This window comes from Egretta garzetta, unplaced genomic scaffold, assembly GCF_000687185.1.
Source record: "Egretta garzetta isolate BGI_Z169 unplaced genomic scaffold, ASM68718v1 scaffold81, whole genome shotgun sequence".
In the NCBI taxonomy this organism is placed as follows: domain Eukaryota; kingdom Metazoa; phylum Chordata; class Aves; order Pelecaniformes; family Ardeidae; genus Egretta; species Egretta garzetta.
This window is the reverse complement of record NW_009258671.1, coordinates 9,228,339-9,245,152: the sequence shown is the minus strand read 5'-3', so window position 1 is coordinate 9,245,152 and position 16,814 is coordinate 9,228,339.

Genomic DNA, 16,814 nt, shown 5'->3' with positions numbered 1-16,814 from the left:
CCGGCGTTCCCGAGCCTGCTGTTCGCGCGGCCCTTCCCTGCTTTCACACCCGGCCGCTCCAGGCGTCCCGCTGCAGCCCTTCGGTTCTTTATCCCCATTCAATCTTCGGTTTCCTTCCGTACTATTTAGTAACGCTACAGCAGAGGCCAAGCTTGCGATTTTTTCTCTGCAGAGGAGAGCTTTATGTGGCTGGGGGATGTGCAAAATCCGTGCACGAAACCAAAGCTATCTTTTTTTGGTTAAGCCAAGGACGTGCTCATTTGACTTCTTAAAAGCCTTTTTTGCAGAGTGTGAATGCTGGACGTTACTTGCCAGGCGGCTCCAACAAGCTGAGGTCATCCAGGTGCGCGCTAGGCTAGTTACACTTGATCCCCTTAGTATGGTCAATTCACAGCCTGGTACCGAGTTTGTCCTGACAAACTGTAGTCCCATGGGTATTCTTCAGCATATTAATTAATGTTGTGAGCAAGGACAGAGAGGAGAGACTGCAAAATGAAACAAACTCATTTACAAGGCCCCAGTTTCAGGACCCTAGTACCACCTACTAGATGCTTGATATTAGAAGGACATTTCCCCCATATTAATACGCCTAGCGGAGTCCCTCGGCTTCCTCTGAAGCATTTGGCAACTGCTCCAATGACAGAGATGAGGGGCAGAGCTAAAACGCCAGTGGTCTGATCAGGCATGACAAATTTCTGGGTTTTCCTTCCTCCTGCCAACATTCTATAAAGTTTTTACTGGGTGTAATCTGTTTATCTTTGTAATACCTGAAGCCACACCGGGCAATTTACCAAAATAATTTTATAACTACCACCATCAAGAAAATCCTCACCCCCTTCACAGATCAGAGTAAAGTATATTCTGCTGTGCAACATCAAGAGCAACTTGTTATACCCAAATGTTTTGCATTTGAGCTGGCATCTAAAGGTAAACAAACAAACAGAAAGCAAACCAGGCAAATCCTAGCCCACAAAGGCTTACTAAGGCAGGCCTAAACTATTTAGATATGTATTTGGGTTTACAGGCTATAGAATTCTTTGGAGGATATAATCTTTCAGCTATAAAAATGTTAATAAGTACTCGGTTTAAAATTAATAAAAAGCTTGATGTTCTTATAAGATTGCTAAGTGCAGTCACCAGAACAAATACTAAATATTTTGTTAAAACGTGAAAGTTGTGTATATCAAAATGTTCTTTATCAGTGGCATTCTTGTGTATTTATTGCTTTTCTCTTGTTTAAAGTGGCTTGATGTTGTCAGAGCTAAGACTAACCAAAGCCAGACACACATGGATGCAACATATCCACCAGACTATTGTTTCTAAAGTGATTTTTAGAACATGTTATAATATATTTTTAAAATAATTCAAGGTATACTGAGGGTGTTAAAACTGGAAAAGTCAGTAACAATTTTAGTATCTTTTTTCTCATTTCTTAGATACGCGTTCAGTTACAGATTTCCCAGTATTGGGAAGCTTATGGGAATTGCCTAGTGACTCCAAACTCAACACACTTGCTTAAAATGACCTCTCCATGCTTTGTAGCTCAAAGGAGTATGAGGAAGCTGTGTGGTTGTCCCTTACTGAATTCTAATGGAAAAAATACTCCCTTAAAAATCTTCACCACGTTATTAAATGATCCAAAAATATTATAGGTGGGGCTCGCACAACTGCCAACTGTTAGGATTGCCAGACACCTCCTATTATAAGACCGCATTTTCGGTCACTTAAAAACTTTGCCAAACTTAAACTGTTTGGCTGAAAATTTCCCTCACCAGGTGTGTGCCTCAGTGATAAGTTACTTGAAAATCTGCAGCCAAACAGCTTAGACCTTTCCAAGAACAACCCTATCGAAGCATCAATCGTTTGGTCCGTGGTGCCAGATTAGAGAAACCTTCTCTTTTGAGAAGCTTCTGCATCCCCACGTTTGGAGCAGAGATTAGGACGGGAGGTAGGCTCTTAAAGAAGTGGATTTTGCCACTTCATTCTAGCCAGGCTGTAAACATTTGAAAACTTCAGATCACACACACTTGCTAGGGACTTGCCGAAGGTTAGTAGGAGAAATTCCCAAAGATCCCACCTTCGCTAAACATGCTGTTTCCTCTCACGGCAGTCCAGATTGACAAGACACTCTACACCACAACTATGTAATGCAGCCCTGAACTAGGCTCAGTCAGAGCACCAATCTAGGTGCCACAGAACAAGCGTCTTTGGCTCTTGATACTTCTCCTGCTTGCATCCAGGCAGCCTGGAACAGTGGAAATTGTTTGACTTTAATATGGAAGAACTAAAGGTAGCAAGGCAGCATAGAACAAAAAGAAGGGAGAAGGATATCAGTACACTGACAGAGCCCGGCAGAGCAAGGGAGGCAGAAGTTGGGTGCAGAAGGTCTCAGTCTGAGCAGGGAAGCTAAAACTACTTGCAAAAAGAAACTGGACTTCCTGGCTGGGGAAGCCAATGGGAGCAGGTAGAAAAGAGACAGTGATGAGAAGCCAAGAGATTGTCAGGAGGAAAAAAGAGGGAATCACCAACAGCTCTGTGTTGTTTCTCTGTGGAGGTGCTTTAAATAGAGAATTATCTTCCTATTGCCATCAACTGGCAATACGGGATGGCTCAAAATACTCCATTCCTCCTGATGACTCATTTGGATGTTAGGAGACTGCTACAAGATAAAATCTCTGTTTATGCAATTTGCCTTTAAGCCTCCCCTAACTCGCAAAAAATGACATGCACAAGCATGTGCATTCACACACACATACACATGCATACACGTGTTAAAACGGTATTAAAACAAGGGTTAATCTTGTTCAAATGGGACCAAAGGGTGCAGAATCAAACAGAAAAAATAGGAATAAAATCTACTGTTCAGCAACACTTCTTGTATACAATTCTCACTCACAGGCCTGTATTCCATCTTTTCTGCTGGGTCCCAGCTTCATTTAATGGATGGAACAAAACAATGCCAATATTAGCATCTACTCAGTACTTTGTATTCTCTTCACTGAATAATGTGCAGCCCAATGTCTTATTTACTGGATGCTTCTCAAACTACCCACTGGAGCCTGAATTACAAGGTTTGCCTGTGGCACTTCTTACCGTTGTGGTCCTTGAATGCTTCTCAGAGATCCACTAATTTATGTTCACAAAAATCCCGTGAGCTGAAGGAGAGATATTACCCACATTTTAAAGAGTAAGAATTTGGCACAAGTATCCCATCTGTTCTGGGTGCCCAAACTAAGAGATGAAGAAGCTGGCTTTTCAAGTTACTCGGCTTTATGAAGTACCGCATATATTGGCATTGTATGTTGAAAGCACCCTTCCCCTAGATTTCACTGGCAGTGGCAAATGCTTGCCATAGTTTGCAACCAAATGAGAATATGAGGAACTAAAATTAACAGACTTATAATTTGGGTGTGTTAAAAACCAAAAGTAAAATACTTGACCTAATGTATTTCTGCCAAACACACACACCCCTCCTCCTTTACAAGGCAAAGTTTTAAAGCAAGTAATACCATGTGCTCGGGGGTTATGTAACGTTTCCCATTATCCCGGTTTAATAAAACTTGTTTTCTTAGCATTATAGTGTCAGAACACAATATAAAATACAATCAGTTTTAAAAACTGTTTTCAACCCTTTAATATCTTCGGTTTAAGTAAATCTTAAGATTTAGGGGAGGTTTGACTCATAAGTTTTGAACTGTGGAGTTGGCAATACCAGCAGTGCCTTAGGGGGAGGTGTAATGGGTTGCTGAGCCTTCCCTTTCTTGTGTTTGAGCAGAACAGAGTACACATGGGTTGTGATTCGCAGTTACTGTAACTGATGACTGCTCAGTGATCCACATGGACTGACTAAGATGTTTTGAACCAAGGGCAAGTGCTCACACTACCAAGTGACCATCAAAAATACTTGCCAGGCCAAAGCGCCATCAACTTCCCTAGTCATTTCTCACACAAGTAAGACTGAAAGACTGCAGAAAACGCACAGGTTTTTTACGCTACCAGAGGTGGGAGGATACGTGGTCATGGCAGCAGGGGGAAGGCCACAGTGCTTGTACTGGGAAGTCTGTCGATGTTGGAGTTCTTTGTTATTTCAGATTACTATTATTCTAGTAGCACTTTGTTCAATTTGTTCTGCAGCTTCTGGATTTTCATCCTTGTTTCTTGAATATTTTAAGTGTTTTGAAGAGTGCCTGGAGCTGAAAATCATTACTCAAAGAAACCTGTATTAACATGAATGCCAACATTAACTTTTACAGGCATCTTTGAGACGCTCCAATTGCAGTACTGCTTTAACCTAGCTATGGAAGCAAATCTCTAAGCAGGATAAATCCAAAAATCACAGGAAACATGATTTGTGAAGTTAAATTTGAAAAGAAAATAGGTTCTCACAGTGAATGATTTTGTAAGAACTCACTGCAAAGAGATCTAACCATACATACCTTTCTCATAGCAACAGGAAACCTTGAGCACCAAAAGACAGGCTGAGTCTTTGGAATAATAAGCTTCTACATCATAGCATAATGATGCGAACAGCAAAGACCTCAAACTGAAGTGTGGTCAGATGACAGTTTCCAAGAGGAGACGCAGTATGCTTTAGTGAGGCAGGAAACAGTTGCCTAAAGATATGCTAGACACAAATTACTCTCAAACTATGATGATAATGGACAAAATGTTGACAACATGGTTCCCAGTACAAGGACCAGCATCTTCTCAATGAAACAGTGACGACTGGGGTGAAATGTTCTTAGTACAGTGCTATAATCTGAAACCAACCAGGGCAAGCCTGACCAAGGCTGAAAAAATTATTCCAAGAGAGAAACAGTTCAAATAGTCCAAACAGAATTTGTAAAGGACTCGAGTAGAATTTTGAAGGCACTCTTCTGATCTCAAGAAATTAAAATTCAAGTTCTTCCCTACAAAATAGTTCTTTCATTCTTGCCTCATCTCAGGACTCCTATACAACTTCTCAAGAAAAGCACTCATAAAAAACTATGCTAAAATCACGTTCTGGAATCCTAGGAGTCATAGGTCAGAACAGCTGACCTACACGGAAGAAATGTCCCAAACCAACCCCACTTGTTGGCTAGCATGTGAGTATTTTAAATGAAAAAACCCCAAACAATCTGAATGTGAAAGCAGCTCTTTCCTTTTCTTACAGAATGTTAGGTTACTTCTGATAAAACTTCTCATTTCTAAAAATCTGTTTCTTTGGAAAAGGTACAGCTCACCTCCCTGCGCTCTCATAATTAAGGAAAAAATAATCTGCTAAGTGATCTAATGAAGAAAAGCAGGAAAATAAGAGTTAAAGTTGTTATGTTTACAGTGCACACTCTTTAATTTTGAAAGGTGAAAAGGCAAGTGAAAAAAAAGTCTGTAGGAGATGAGAAAGTACTGGAGCTTCCTTCTTAATGTGGTTCCCAACCACTCAACTGCGGTTTATACTCTGAATAAAAGTTGTATTATTCTTATCTAAACCATCTAAGAGCAGCATTGCACATATTCTGGAACAAGACCTACACTCCTGGGAAGTAAGGCTGATATCTAAGTAGAAAACCAGTAGAAGAAGTGGAAAAAAACCCCAAACAGTCTGCTGTTCAATGAATTAAAAATGTCAAAATCAACCAACCGGAAATCTAAATTGATCTAGTTAAGTGTTAACTTATTTCCTAGCTCTTGTTTCTTTTTCCTACATTCACTGTTATTGCAACATGGCTTTTTGTTTATGAACATACTTCTAGCATGGGACTGCTTGACAAACAATGTTTATGCATTTTGTCATGTGCCATTAGTTTCTTCCACATAGCTATGCCTGCTGACACAAAAAGATACCTTCCACATTTTTTAGCCTAAATAGATTAATTTTAAAAATATTTTAAAAGAAACTAAATAATGAAAAATGGGGTGGCATAGTGAAATCAGTGTTAATTCAATTGCATTTTTAAGGTTATTCTGACACTTGAAAAAGTGGCACATTCTGCCTGCTTGTTTTTGTACACAGATATATCTGTCAAAAGTTCACGCGCAAGCTTGTATGGGACTCCTAGTATTGTGTGTGTTGTAAAATAAATCTGTATCGGTCCGCTCCCCATCTAAATATACTTGTGACTAAAGCTCTCACATGCAGATATACATCCAGCAAATCAAAATCCGTTTCCAGGAGCTGTAACTTAAGGAATTTATATACAAAACCCGACAGGTGATGAAAAAAAAAATACATCAAAGATTATTTTAACTCTACCGTAATACACTTCTACCATTAGATCTTATTTTATTGAATGATTCATGTGTTACTGGCTTTTCTAGATTTGCTTTTATATTTCTGCCTCGCTATTTTAGGATGTATTATCTTTAATCCAAAAACTGCCATCCTACCTAAACCTACTTAGAATTTTCTATGATGAAATCTCATTGAATGAAGATTAGTGAGAATTATGGGTCTTTCACAGTGCAGTCTGGGGGAACATACTAACCACAGCAGAGCATAACCCAACAATGTCTTACCCACCTTCAAATTTTATAGTATCCAGATTTAAAGCTACAAAATATGAGGGATTTTTTTTCTTCACTGAGCAAAAATAATAGAAGACACACTGATTTGTGTTCAGCTTGTATTTCGTAGCAGAAAGCCACACAGCTTTCATGTGTTCATGCATTTCTTGTGCTATGGGCACAACCTTGAAATGGTGAGTTGTTTCTGTAAAAAGACGCTAACAGGGACTCAAATCTCAGAGTTGAAGGGAGCTTAAAACAGGACAAAACTCATCTGGAACTCGACTGCTTTGTAAGAAATTCTCCTATTTAGAGCCACCGCAGATGTTTTGCCTGAATCTGCCTGCACATGCAATTAGCAGAAATGAACAGAAAATTGCAATTATTTGGGAAAGAGCAGGGCAATTATTTTAAAAAGTTGAAGTTTTTATATCCAGTACTTTCTGTTCACTGAAGATATTAACACCACTCCCCATTTAAAAAATCTAAGAAGTTATTTTCCTCATCATTTAAAGGAAACTGGAGTATAGTATGCAGTTTGACATTTGATCAGTTACTGAACATTTATATTGCAATAGTATACAAGGACTGCAACTTTGGGCCCACCTGTGCTGAGTGCTGATCAAAGACAAAGACTTTGATTCTCAATCCTTTAGGGCAATGGCCTGTTTTACAAAATAAAATTTAAAAGCTATCTTACATATTTGCAATATAGAAATAACTTTTTAAGGGTATTCCTCTGCAGTTTGGAGTAGTTAACAGCTGCTACAAAAAATTAAGCATTGATAAAACCCCTCAAACTTCAGCACCTTATTGACGAAATCAAACATTTTTCTTTTTAAAAATATATGTAATAGGTTCCTCTGAAATTTCCCACCCAAGTGCTGAGTTAGTGCATGATCATTTTTTTAATGGAAAATGTCAATATGCCTTTTCTGCAACAAAAATATTTAAAAGAGAAAATTCTTTCAAAGTATATTTTCTCACATTGGTAACTGCAGAAAATAAAAAAAAAGAGCAAGATACTTTAGTTTGGTGCTTGTATTTTGTATTCTCACACTCATCATACTGAGTTTAGCATTTTTAAACAGAAAAAAACAAGAAGAAATCCACGTGTGAGGTTTGTTTACAAAAAATAATCCAGTTATTGCTCAGTTATTGCTTGTACATGTAGATGAGGAGCAAGTTCACATTACTTTCAAACAACAGGTTTTATTCTTGAGATATATTTTAGAGGCAGAAAAATACTAGTTGCTGCAGCACTATGAGTTCTTGATATATTGAACAGTAGAGGAAATAGTCTCAGAAACTATGTAAACTGCTTCCAGCCTGAACTTAGCAGGCTGCTCTTTTGCCAGTATTTCAAAACATGTTTAGCTGAATAAGCATATTTTCAACATTACAACAGGGTGTAATCACTTTTTCATCTGATCTGCTCTTCATGTACTCTTTATTACAAAAAGGTGGAAAGTTATGCATGGTGAAAAAACAGGCGTAAGGCAATCTAAAATAAAAAACTACTCTAAACCATTTTCCATTTCCCCTCAGCACCCTCCCCAGTAAAATGCTTGAAAAAACCTCATGTAGATGATGAGTGTATGACTCACATGGGAGTTTCATGTAAGCTTCCTCTTCTACTGTAAGCCTCCCTGGGATTCTCTCTCTCACCGGTACAAGCTACCGCATGGTGTATGGATGTTGTTTAAGATGTTTTCTTTCACCTGAAGGGAGCTAAATGGCTTAAGCAGCACTTGAGAAACCACTCCTTTCCCTCCGCCACACCATTCCAGCGCCAGGGAGCGGGGGTGTGGAAGCTCAGGCTTCCTAGCAGAGAGGAGAGAGAGGCGCTGGCACCGAGCTCTCCGTGAGGAGGCCTTCTGCCAAAACAGCCCAAACACTCAGCCAGAAGTAGCTAACCTTAGAGGGCACCGCACGGACCATTTATCTGCTGAGGCTCAGAAGAATACTGAAGGTTGCAAATGGGGTGCAAAGCAAATCTATGTCAGTATATAAGTGTCTCAGGCCTACAGGTCCGATTCTCCTCTCCAGTCAAAGGCCTTACTCCTTAGGACTTGAAAGGACTCAGGATTTCACACGACAAAACGGTTGTTCAGCTGCGAAGGGAAAGGCTACTAAAATGCCAAAGCAGAACCCATATGAAGGAAACTACAGAAAACAGCTTCCCCACTCTTCTCTTTCCAGGCTTCAGAGGAGATCCCTTGCTCGGCTGGCGTAAACACCTGTAACGCAACCAGAGTAAGATTGTTTCACATCAGCCTGGGACCTGGGCTGTGCACAGACAGGGCTGGAGGCAACTACCACTGTGCAGGCAGGTTTGATGCAGTTCGGTTACCTTGCTGAAGAAATACAGTGTCTGGGCTGGAGATGTTGTTCAGTTTAGTCATATGGTGTGAAAGAGCAGAGCATGTGGTTCAGGAACGCAAGCTCATACTTGTTTCTAAGTCATCTCTGGCTAATACCTAGATTCAAGCTCCGTGGCGAGTATTTGAACACTCACACAGACTTTGTGCAAAAGAAAGGGAGCTGTTTAATGAAAAAATGGCTGTTTGTGTACATTGTGGGTTAGAAATTTTCAGACTGTGTCACTATTTATAAACAAAAACGTGGCAAAGAGAGTGGTATGACAGACAGGACTGCAAAGTGCAGTACATTATAGAGCTTTTCAACGTCTGGTCACTTTTTGAAAAAAATAGGTTTAGTTGGCATTAATTATCTATAACCTGCTCTCCAGAATTTACTATTGATACTAACTGGCACTACAGGAGTACTTCAGATCCCTTCTTAATTTCAGGGCACTGATACGGTAGACTATGCTTTGGAAAACTTACAGGAATATAGATATTAATTGGGACAAATACAATGCAGGGAAAGGCTGGGAGCAAGAACAGTAGTTTGGGGATGTCTCACGGTTCATGCTCGGTCCCCGGATGCACTGACAGCTGCACGTGGGACCAGAGCCCCATCCCTGGGGAGTACGGGGTGGGGGTGAAAAGAGGAAGGAAAAACTGGATGGTAGTCATGCATCAGGTCAAAGAAAGTAATCCATCCATTCTCAAAGGAGGACTCATGTAAAAGCTGTTCACGTAGATGCTAAAAAGCACAATCACCATTTGCTGTGGCTTTACCACCTTTGTGTAGGAGCTGATGAGAAGGTGGGAGACCTCTGTGGCCTAGGTCAGGGATGCATGGGTGTAGGGCAAACTGAAAAATTTGCCCGTGTATTATCTGTAATTATGTCTGTGAGATCAAGAACATGGTCATCCAGTGCTACCAACCTGCATGCTTGTTGAACAATACACTCAACTTTGCAGACAGGTAGTCATCTTTCCTCATTTTCTCAGAACATATTTAGTGCCAACAGACGTAGTAGGGCAGAGTGGTACAACTGCCTTTGCTCAGATGGAGTGATACCTGTCCAGTTGGGTTTATTTTTATACATAGATTCAATTTATTGTATTTACTTGTCTGTGTTAATCCAGCTGGTTTGCATTTTTTTCATGCTCACACTAGTAAATACCAGGGACAACAGCATGATTAATGATGACAAGCCTGAATTAGAGATGTGACTAAGGGCTGTGTGATCACACAGATTCAATAATTTTGCATGAGTGAAATGAGGAAGAAAGACAGACCGAGAGTTAAACAAATGAAAATGCTGTCTTTAAAATAAGATCAGTAGTCCAGCAACACAACATGGAAATAAATTAGTATTGCTGACTTCAGGGCTTCCTTTAATTCCAGAGCTGTATGTTATGATTTAGTATCATCTGTTGTTATTTCAACCTTAAGGTATCCAAATTCTGGTAAATACAAATAAAAATAGGGGAGGAGGAAGAGCAAAGTTAAAAACCATGCAGCTAATCAAAGACTGCACCCCCCAAACATGGAGCCTTTTCTTTATAAAGTCAAAACTAATCATGAGACCATGACATATGGCACTTTCAGCACAGTTGGGCAAATAACGGCCTTTTATGTTGATTGTGTGAGGTCAAGTGATATCAGTGTTGAGATTTACAACCATCACCACAACAATTGAATTTGCTTGCTATTATCAGGAGCAACTAAGAATGTTTCATTTGGAAGAAAACTCATGCAACTCTTTATTTATTATTTAAGTAATGGGAGGGGCTGTTGATCTATAAATGCTCATCTATTATTTAGAAAGGAAAATGCAGTACAGTGTTTTTCTCCATATATCAGACTATCTCCTTATCTTTAAGGACTGAATATAACCATTTATAAATGGACAAAAACAGCTTTTGAAAGATAGTACAGTATTTTCCAAGTTACAGCATGTGTCTCAAAAAATGCATTATGCCATCAAACATAAACAGGTAACACTTTCACACAGGGAAGTGACGATGCTGAACCTGCAAACACCTCCATCTTCTGCCCATAAATATGCTATGTAGAAGATTATCCTAAATCACCAGCTTTCCCCGCCTCCTTGGGACCATCGCAGCTCAGGAGGCCTTGCCTAAGAGTACCTTCAACCAGAAGAACGAGACTGTCAGTATAAAATGCTTTACCCTCACAATAATGTTACATGATGTCTCCTCTGGAAAGGTCTGCTTTTCGCCTAGACCACCTGGTTACTAATTAAGCTTTCCTCCCATCTTACTTTTTGGTCAATTGAGACTCACTCTCTTTGCTCTCTAATGCACCCAAAACTATGGAACTAAATTAAATTTCTATGTTGGTCCTTCCGTTCAAATACTGTCACCCGTTACCTTAACATGTGTTATGTCTTGTCTAGGTTACAACTTATCTACCGTGTCTGCATAATACAAATAATACAGCAGAAGAGTCCCTCCTGAGATGGCCCTAAAATCCACAAAGAGTTCTGCAAGTCTCAGGTTTCTTTAACTTACTTGGCGGCTGAACCAGGGGTGAGGCCTCTATCGTTGAGTCATTTTTTCCTCATTTTCCATCTGTCCTTTGCTAAGTAGAACTCAAACATGCTGAAGGATGGCAACCTGCATGCCCGATTCATGCGGAGCTTTTGCAGAGCAGCCTGGTAGTGAAGTACCCATCAAGCATTCCCCCTCTGAAGAGGCTTAGTGGCTCAGAATCCTCCCTGCCAACTACTGGTTGGAAGGGAGAAATTAGCCAAGATACAGAAGTTTTAAGGCACATTGGAAGGCTAAAAGCATACCGTTATATTTATAACTTCATTCGGGGGTTGATTTACCGATTTTGAAGTGCCAAAGGATGTTTTACTCTGTGTTGTCTATAAAATTACATACTAGAGCATCTAGTAGACATTTCCAATACAGTTGTTGGTGATGTTGCCTGAACTCCCAATATATTACCATATGCAAAGGCAGTAGCCAGCAGCTATTCAGAAGTGCTCACAGAATATGTTAGCAGTTAGTAAGTGAATTCATTTTTCTGTTTTAAAATCCTTTCAAGAAACGAATAAACTATGATAACAATAGAATCTTTAACAATATTACTCAGACAAATGTTTGGACATCTGACATGTTAGAGTGAAGTGTGATAGCATCTATCATCAGCCGATGCTGTACAATTATAGAGCATTTCCCTGCAATCAGGAACTGCGTCAGATTAAAATGCTATGCTGTAGAGGCAGGCAAAGAACCTCCTTGCAGAAACAGAATCACACAGTCCTTACAGTTTTCCCCTACCAACACCAGAAATGCACGTTAAAAAGAGGAATTTCAAGCTTGTAACTGGGGGGAGCCAGGCAATTGGCCCTCGCTGACTATCAGTGGGAGTTATACCTGTAAAATAATCTTTCAGATACTTAAAACCACAGTATATTTAACCACAAGACATTTGTGGCATAACCAAATTTATGGATATGAGTCTCCTTAAGCAAGTCATGCAATGCAGACAGAAATGCTGATCCAAACTAACATAAAACTGTATCTTCCTGATATGCAGAAGGAAACCTATGTTAAGAATCCATTAGGGCATTTGGCATTTTTACTGGGCACTACTTTAGTCTCCGCATTTTAAAAACAGTTACTTCAGTTACCAAAAGTTTTGCTGTGTAAAGATCAGACTGCTAGTAAGTGTTACACTCCCTAAAAATATTTTAAATGTTTCTTATGCAATGGAATGCTACAATTTTCCAAAGTCTGATATCACGAGGCTTTTATATGCTTGAAGTCGTAATTTGCACTCAAGTGAGTGCAACTTAGGGAATAAAACTCCCTGTTTCTATTCCACCAAATTATTGGAACCTAAAACTGTGCCACTGATCTGAGACTAAATACTGCAACTAACTACTATAATTCTTTATTTAGGTAACTTCTTTATTTAGGTAATAAAACATATCTGTGGTAGATGTTTGTTGATTTTTCTGTTAGATTTCTGCCTTTCTGAGGTAACAGAAAATTTTACGATTAGAGAAAGTCATGGAAGAGCTGGATTAATGATAAAAATGCTTGAAAAGCAGTTTATCCCTTCGGTATCGCCATACTGGTAGACAGGATAGTACACAATAAATCCATGGCATGCATATAACACCAACATGTATACCTGGATGCTTATATCATTTATACATAAAAAAAATGCACATTTGGCAGAAAAGAGCTAACTACATTTCGTTCTGGGTTTTTTTGTTCATTTTCACTTTGTTTAGAAGTACACTTTTTTAGATGAAGCTTTATAAAATGCCTTTGAGAGTGAACAGTTTAGTTCACCTGTATTTCTCATGCAATTTAAAATTTTCTAGCAATGCATGCATACACAGAAAGAAAGAAAATGACTGCAGAATTAGACTCACCATCATTAAAGTAATTAAAACGCAGTATTAAACTTTAATGGTAATTATTCTTTTAATAGCCCCTCCAAATTAGAAGAAGCGGATAACTAGAGCTTTCCCTCCAGCAACAGCACTCTTAACCCCACCAAGGGAAGAAAAGCGCTCCTCGCAAGGCGTGCCAGAAGGAGCCCCAACCAAGCATTGCATCTTCCCTTTCACAGACACCCAAAATTTACTCAAAGCGGTCAGAACTGGCCACATTCCAGGCCAACATTCCCTGTAAAGTGAAAATCCTTTGGTTATGTCAAACAAAATCCCAGAGGTACTATATACAATACCTAACTCAGTTTCATGTCTGGCAAATACAAGTCTGCTAAATGCAACAAGTGCAAATCCCTCTTCTTGTAAGAAAAAGAAATGAAATTTATATGGCTGGCAATGCCCTCACTTCAGCCTACTTCTACACCTGGTAGAAGAAGCTGGTATTAACATGGTGACAACAGGAAGGACGAGGAGAGATCAGGCTGATACAGGCCCTGATGCAAGGAAAGCAACAATTTCTCTGCTCTGCCTCACCAGTTTTCTACCCTGGGTTCTCCTCCAGGCTTTACCATTGACTAAGCCTCCTGTGCGCCATCTCACCCACTCCCCAGCGGCTTCCAGCACTTGCACACAATCCTGACCCCATTCAGACCCGAGTGCCACAAAACGCTGCACTGGGACAAGAGGACCATCTTCACAATTAAAACTCATTATATTTAACTTTTTTTTTTCTTAAGTATACAACACATTTCCTTACAACAGGAGGAAATTTGGTGTGAAATACTGCACAACAATATTAGCAAGGGAGGAATTTCTTAATGGGACAGGCTCAGGGCTCCTGTGCTCCCTTTCATTATCTCTGTCATGGCCAGGTAATTCAAGGTGTCCTTTTTCAGATTTAACTGTTATTGTACACGCTTTAGACTTGAACTTCATCAAAATGGACAGACAAGTGGAGGTCTCACATGTGGGCAAAAGGAGACTGTTCTCCACCCTGATTCCTCAAACCCTTGCATTTAATTACTTGTATCTACGTAAGAAATATCCTTAAAATTCTATTGTATGTAGCAGAAATAAAAAAGGATGATCAAGCAGTGCCATGATTATTGCTTTAGCATAATTAAATAGATTTAAATTAGTGTTGAGTTGTGTAGAGTACCCTATCTACTTAGAAATTGCATTTCATCATGCAAGTGGGCTGCTTAGACATGCACCAAACAGTAAAGTATTATGAAAAATTCTACAAAAGTTTAGGGTTTAGATTGCTAAAAATTAACACTTTCCAAAAATAATTTGATTTTTTAACTTAATTGATTATGTTCTTAAAAACTTTAATTGCAACAAACTAAAATCAGTATCCACTTTCTTGAGCATTTGAATTCAATAAGAGCAAGTGTTCAGGATTATTTTCTATTTCAATAGATAAATAAAAAATACTGAGATAAAATAACAGCGTGGGGGTAAGATGAGGAGTAAAACTATGCCTAGCTGTACAGTACATTTTTGTGCTGAGGCCCACATACACAGAAAGCATAACCAAAACTTTTCATAATGAAAAACGGTCACCATTAAAACTAGAATCTTCATTAACTTCAGGCACGTTCCTTGCTTATTCAACATAATTTTCCCAGTATGAGTGAAGAGGATTACTTTCACTGTGTGCCGAAGCAGGCGATCTAAGAGGGTACACTAAAGTTAATCAGAGCAAGAGTTTTTTCTGATCTTTGAGAGATCTGACAGGAGGAGAATGTGTCTCCTTTGCAGGGATCCAAGTTTGTTTGTCAACTGAATTTGTCCTTCAAGTTTCCCACTGTGCCTTAGTCATAGCAAGAGGTGAATGGAGAAGATGAGATTTTCTGACAATTTTTCTGTCTAAGAATTGACAGCTAAAAATCTGTCATTAGCTCCTCTACCATCCACCACAGAAAAATCCTGGCAATGACCAGCCTTTGCAGACTCTTGTTCTGGTCATGACCCATACTGTTCAGTTTTGGACTTGAGCTGGGGAAGAAACACAAAGAAAAGGGAGTAAAAAAAAAAGATCTTGGGATCAGTCAGCATCTGTGTGAGCAAATTGCCACTTGTAATATCCAGAGAGGTAGACAATGACAGGCTGTCACAGCTCTATAGGGAAACTGGGGAGGGGTCGCATATACAGCTGAGGAAGAAGGACAAGCTGTGGTGGGAATGAGGGCCTCTCCTGAGACCGGGTAACATGCCTGGAGAAAATGAAGCTCAGTATGCTGCTGGCAGTATCGGGGCATGTAAATACTTGTCATGTTCACTGGCTTTTCTTAATGTCTATAAATTGCATAATGACACAATGAGGAAAATAGCCATTTGTTCTAATGGTAAAATATCAAAAGCATCCTACCTCTTCAAAGCAAGAGTATGCATATTTCTGGTGTCTGAACACAGCCATCAATCCCGTTGCAGAGCTAACAGGAGAAAAAAAACCACAAGATGAGAGATTCTCAGAGATAAAATCAGTATAAAAAAAAAAAAAGAAAAGAAAAAAAAAAGAGAGCAAGTAGAAGGAAACCAAAGAGCCAGATAAGAAAATCCCACCTCCTCTTCTTTTCCCTTCTTTCACCTTAAAATAAAGCAACTCTCAAAGGTTGATTTATTAAGATTCTTAAATTTTTCTTTCTGGAAAACCAAAAGCTCACAGCAACCTCAACTGTGGGATCTCTGCAAATGTCCTCACACTGCACACACCTAATTAAAGGATTTGTCTTTATCCAAAATTGCTGCGATGCGTCAGTAGTCTTCTTGCTCCTTTTCTGCAGCACAGAAATGCCAGGAAGCAATTTCTGTCTTTTCCCTCCCCTATTCTCAACCAATTCCATAAAAACAAACAAACAAAAAAAATCCCTCTACTGGTCAGGGCTGCAACCCTCAGAAGGATCTGCTACAGTCCAGGATACCCAATGGCATCCAAACTGTGCTTGCAACTTTTGCTTTCACTTACAAGTAATCCAAGGGGTTTAGGAGCTGATGGAACCCACCTGAATGAAAGCATGAACTAACCTAACAGCTGCTTTTCCTACATTAGCGTTTGTAGAAATAAAGTATCTTTCACACTAGATCAGAAAGCAGTGTGTATTTTTATAAAAATAAATCTCTGTTCTACTGTGAGTGAACTATTGCAGAATATAAACCTATTCAGTCTGTGTGCTTCTCACCTCCTTAAAATTCCAGAAACAATGAAAGAGCACATATGTATGTATACACACACGTGCATGTGTGAATTAAAGGAATAATACCAAGAAATTATTAATTTGGTAAATCTGATGCACTATGAAAGAATTACTGAGTTTTAAGAGTAAAATAACTGCCAAAAAGAAAGCTACTCGGAAAGTGTATACTGTACCATGACACACAACAGGATTTGAGAGAAAAATGTAAGAGAAATTTTTCTTAATCTTAAATCAGAATATATCTACACGTTTGTAATATAGTCTAGATGTTTTGTTGATATCTGTTTTCAGAGCTAGCTACAAGGAGCTTCCCACATGCTCAATTGCATCCA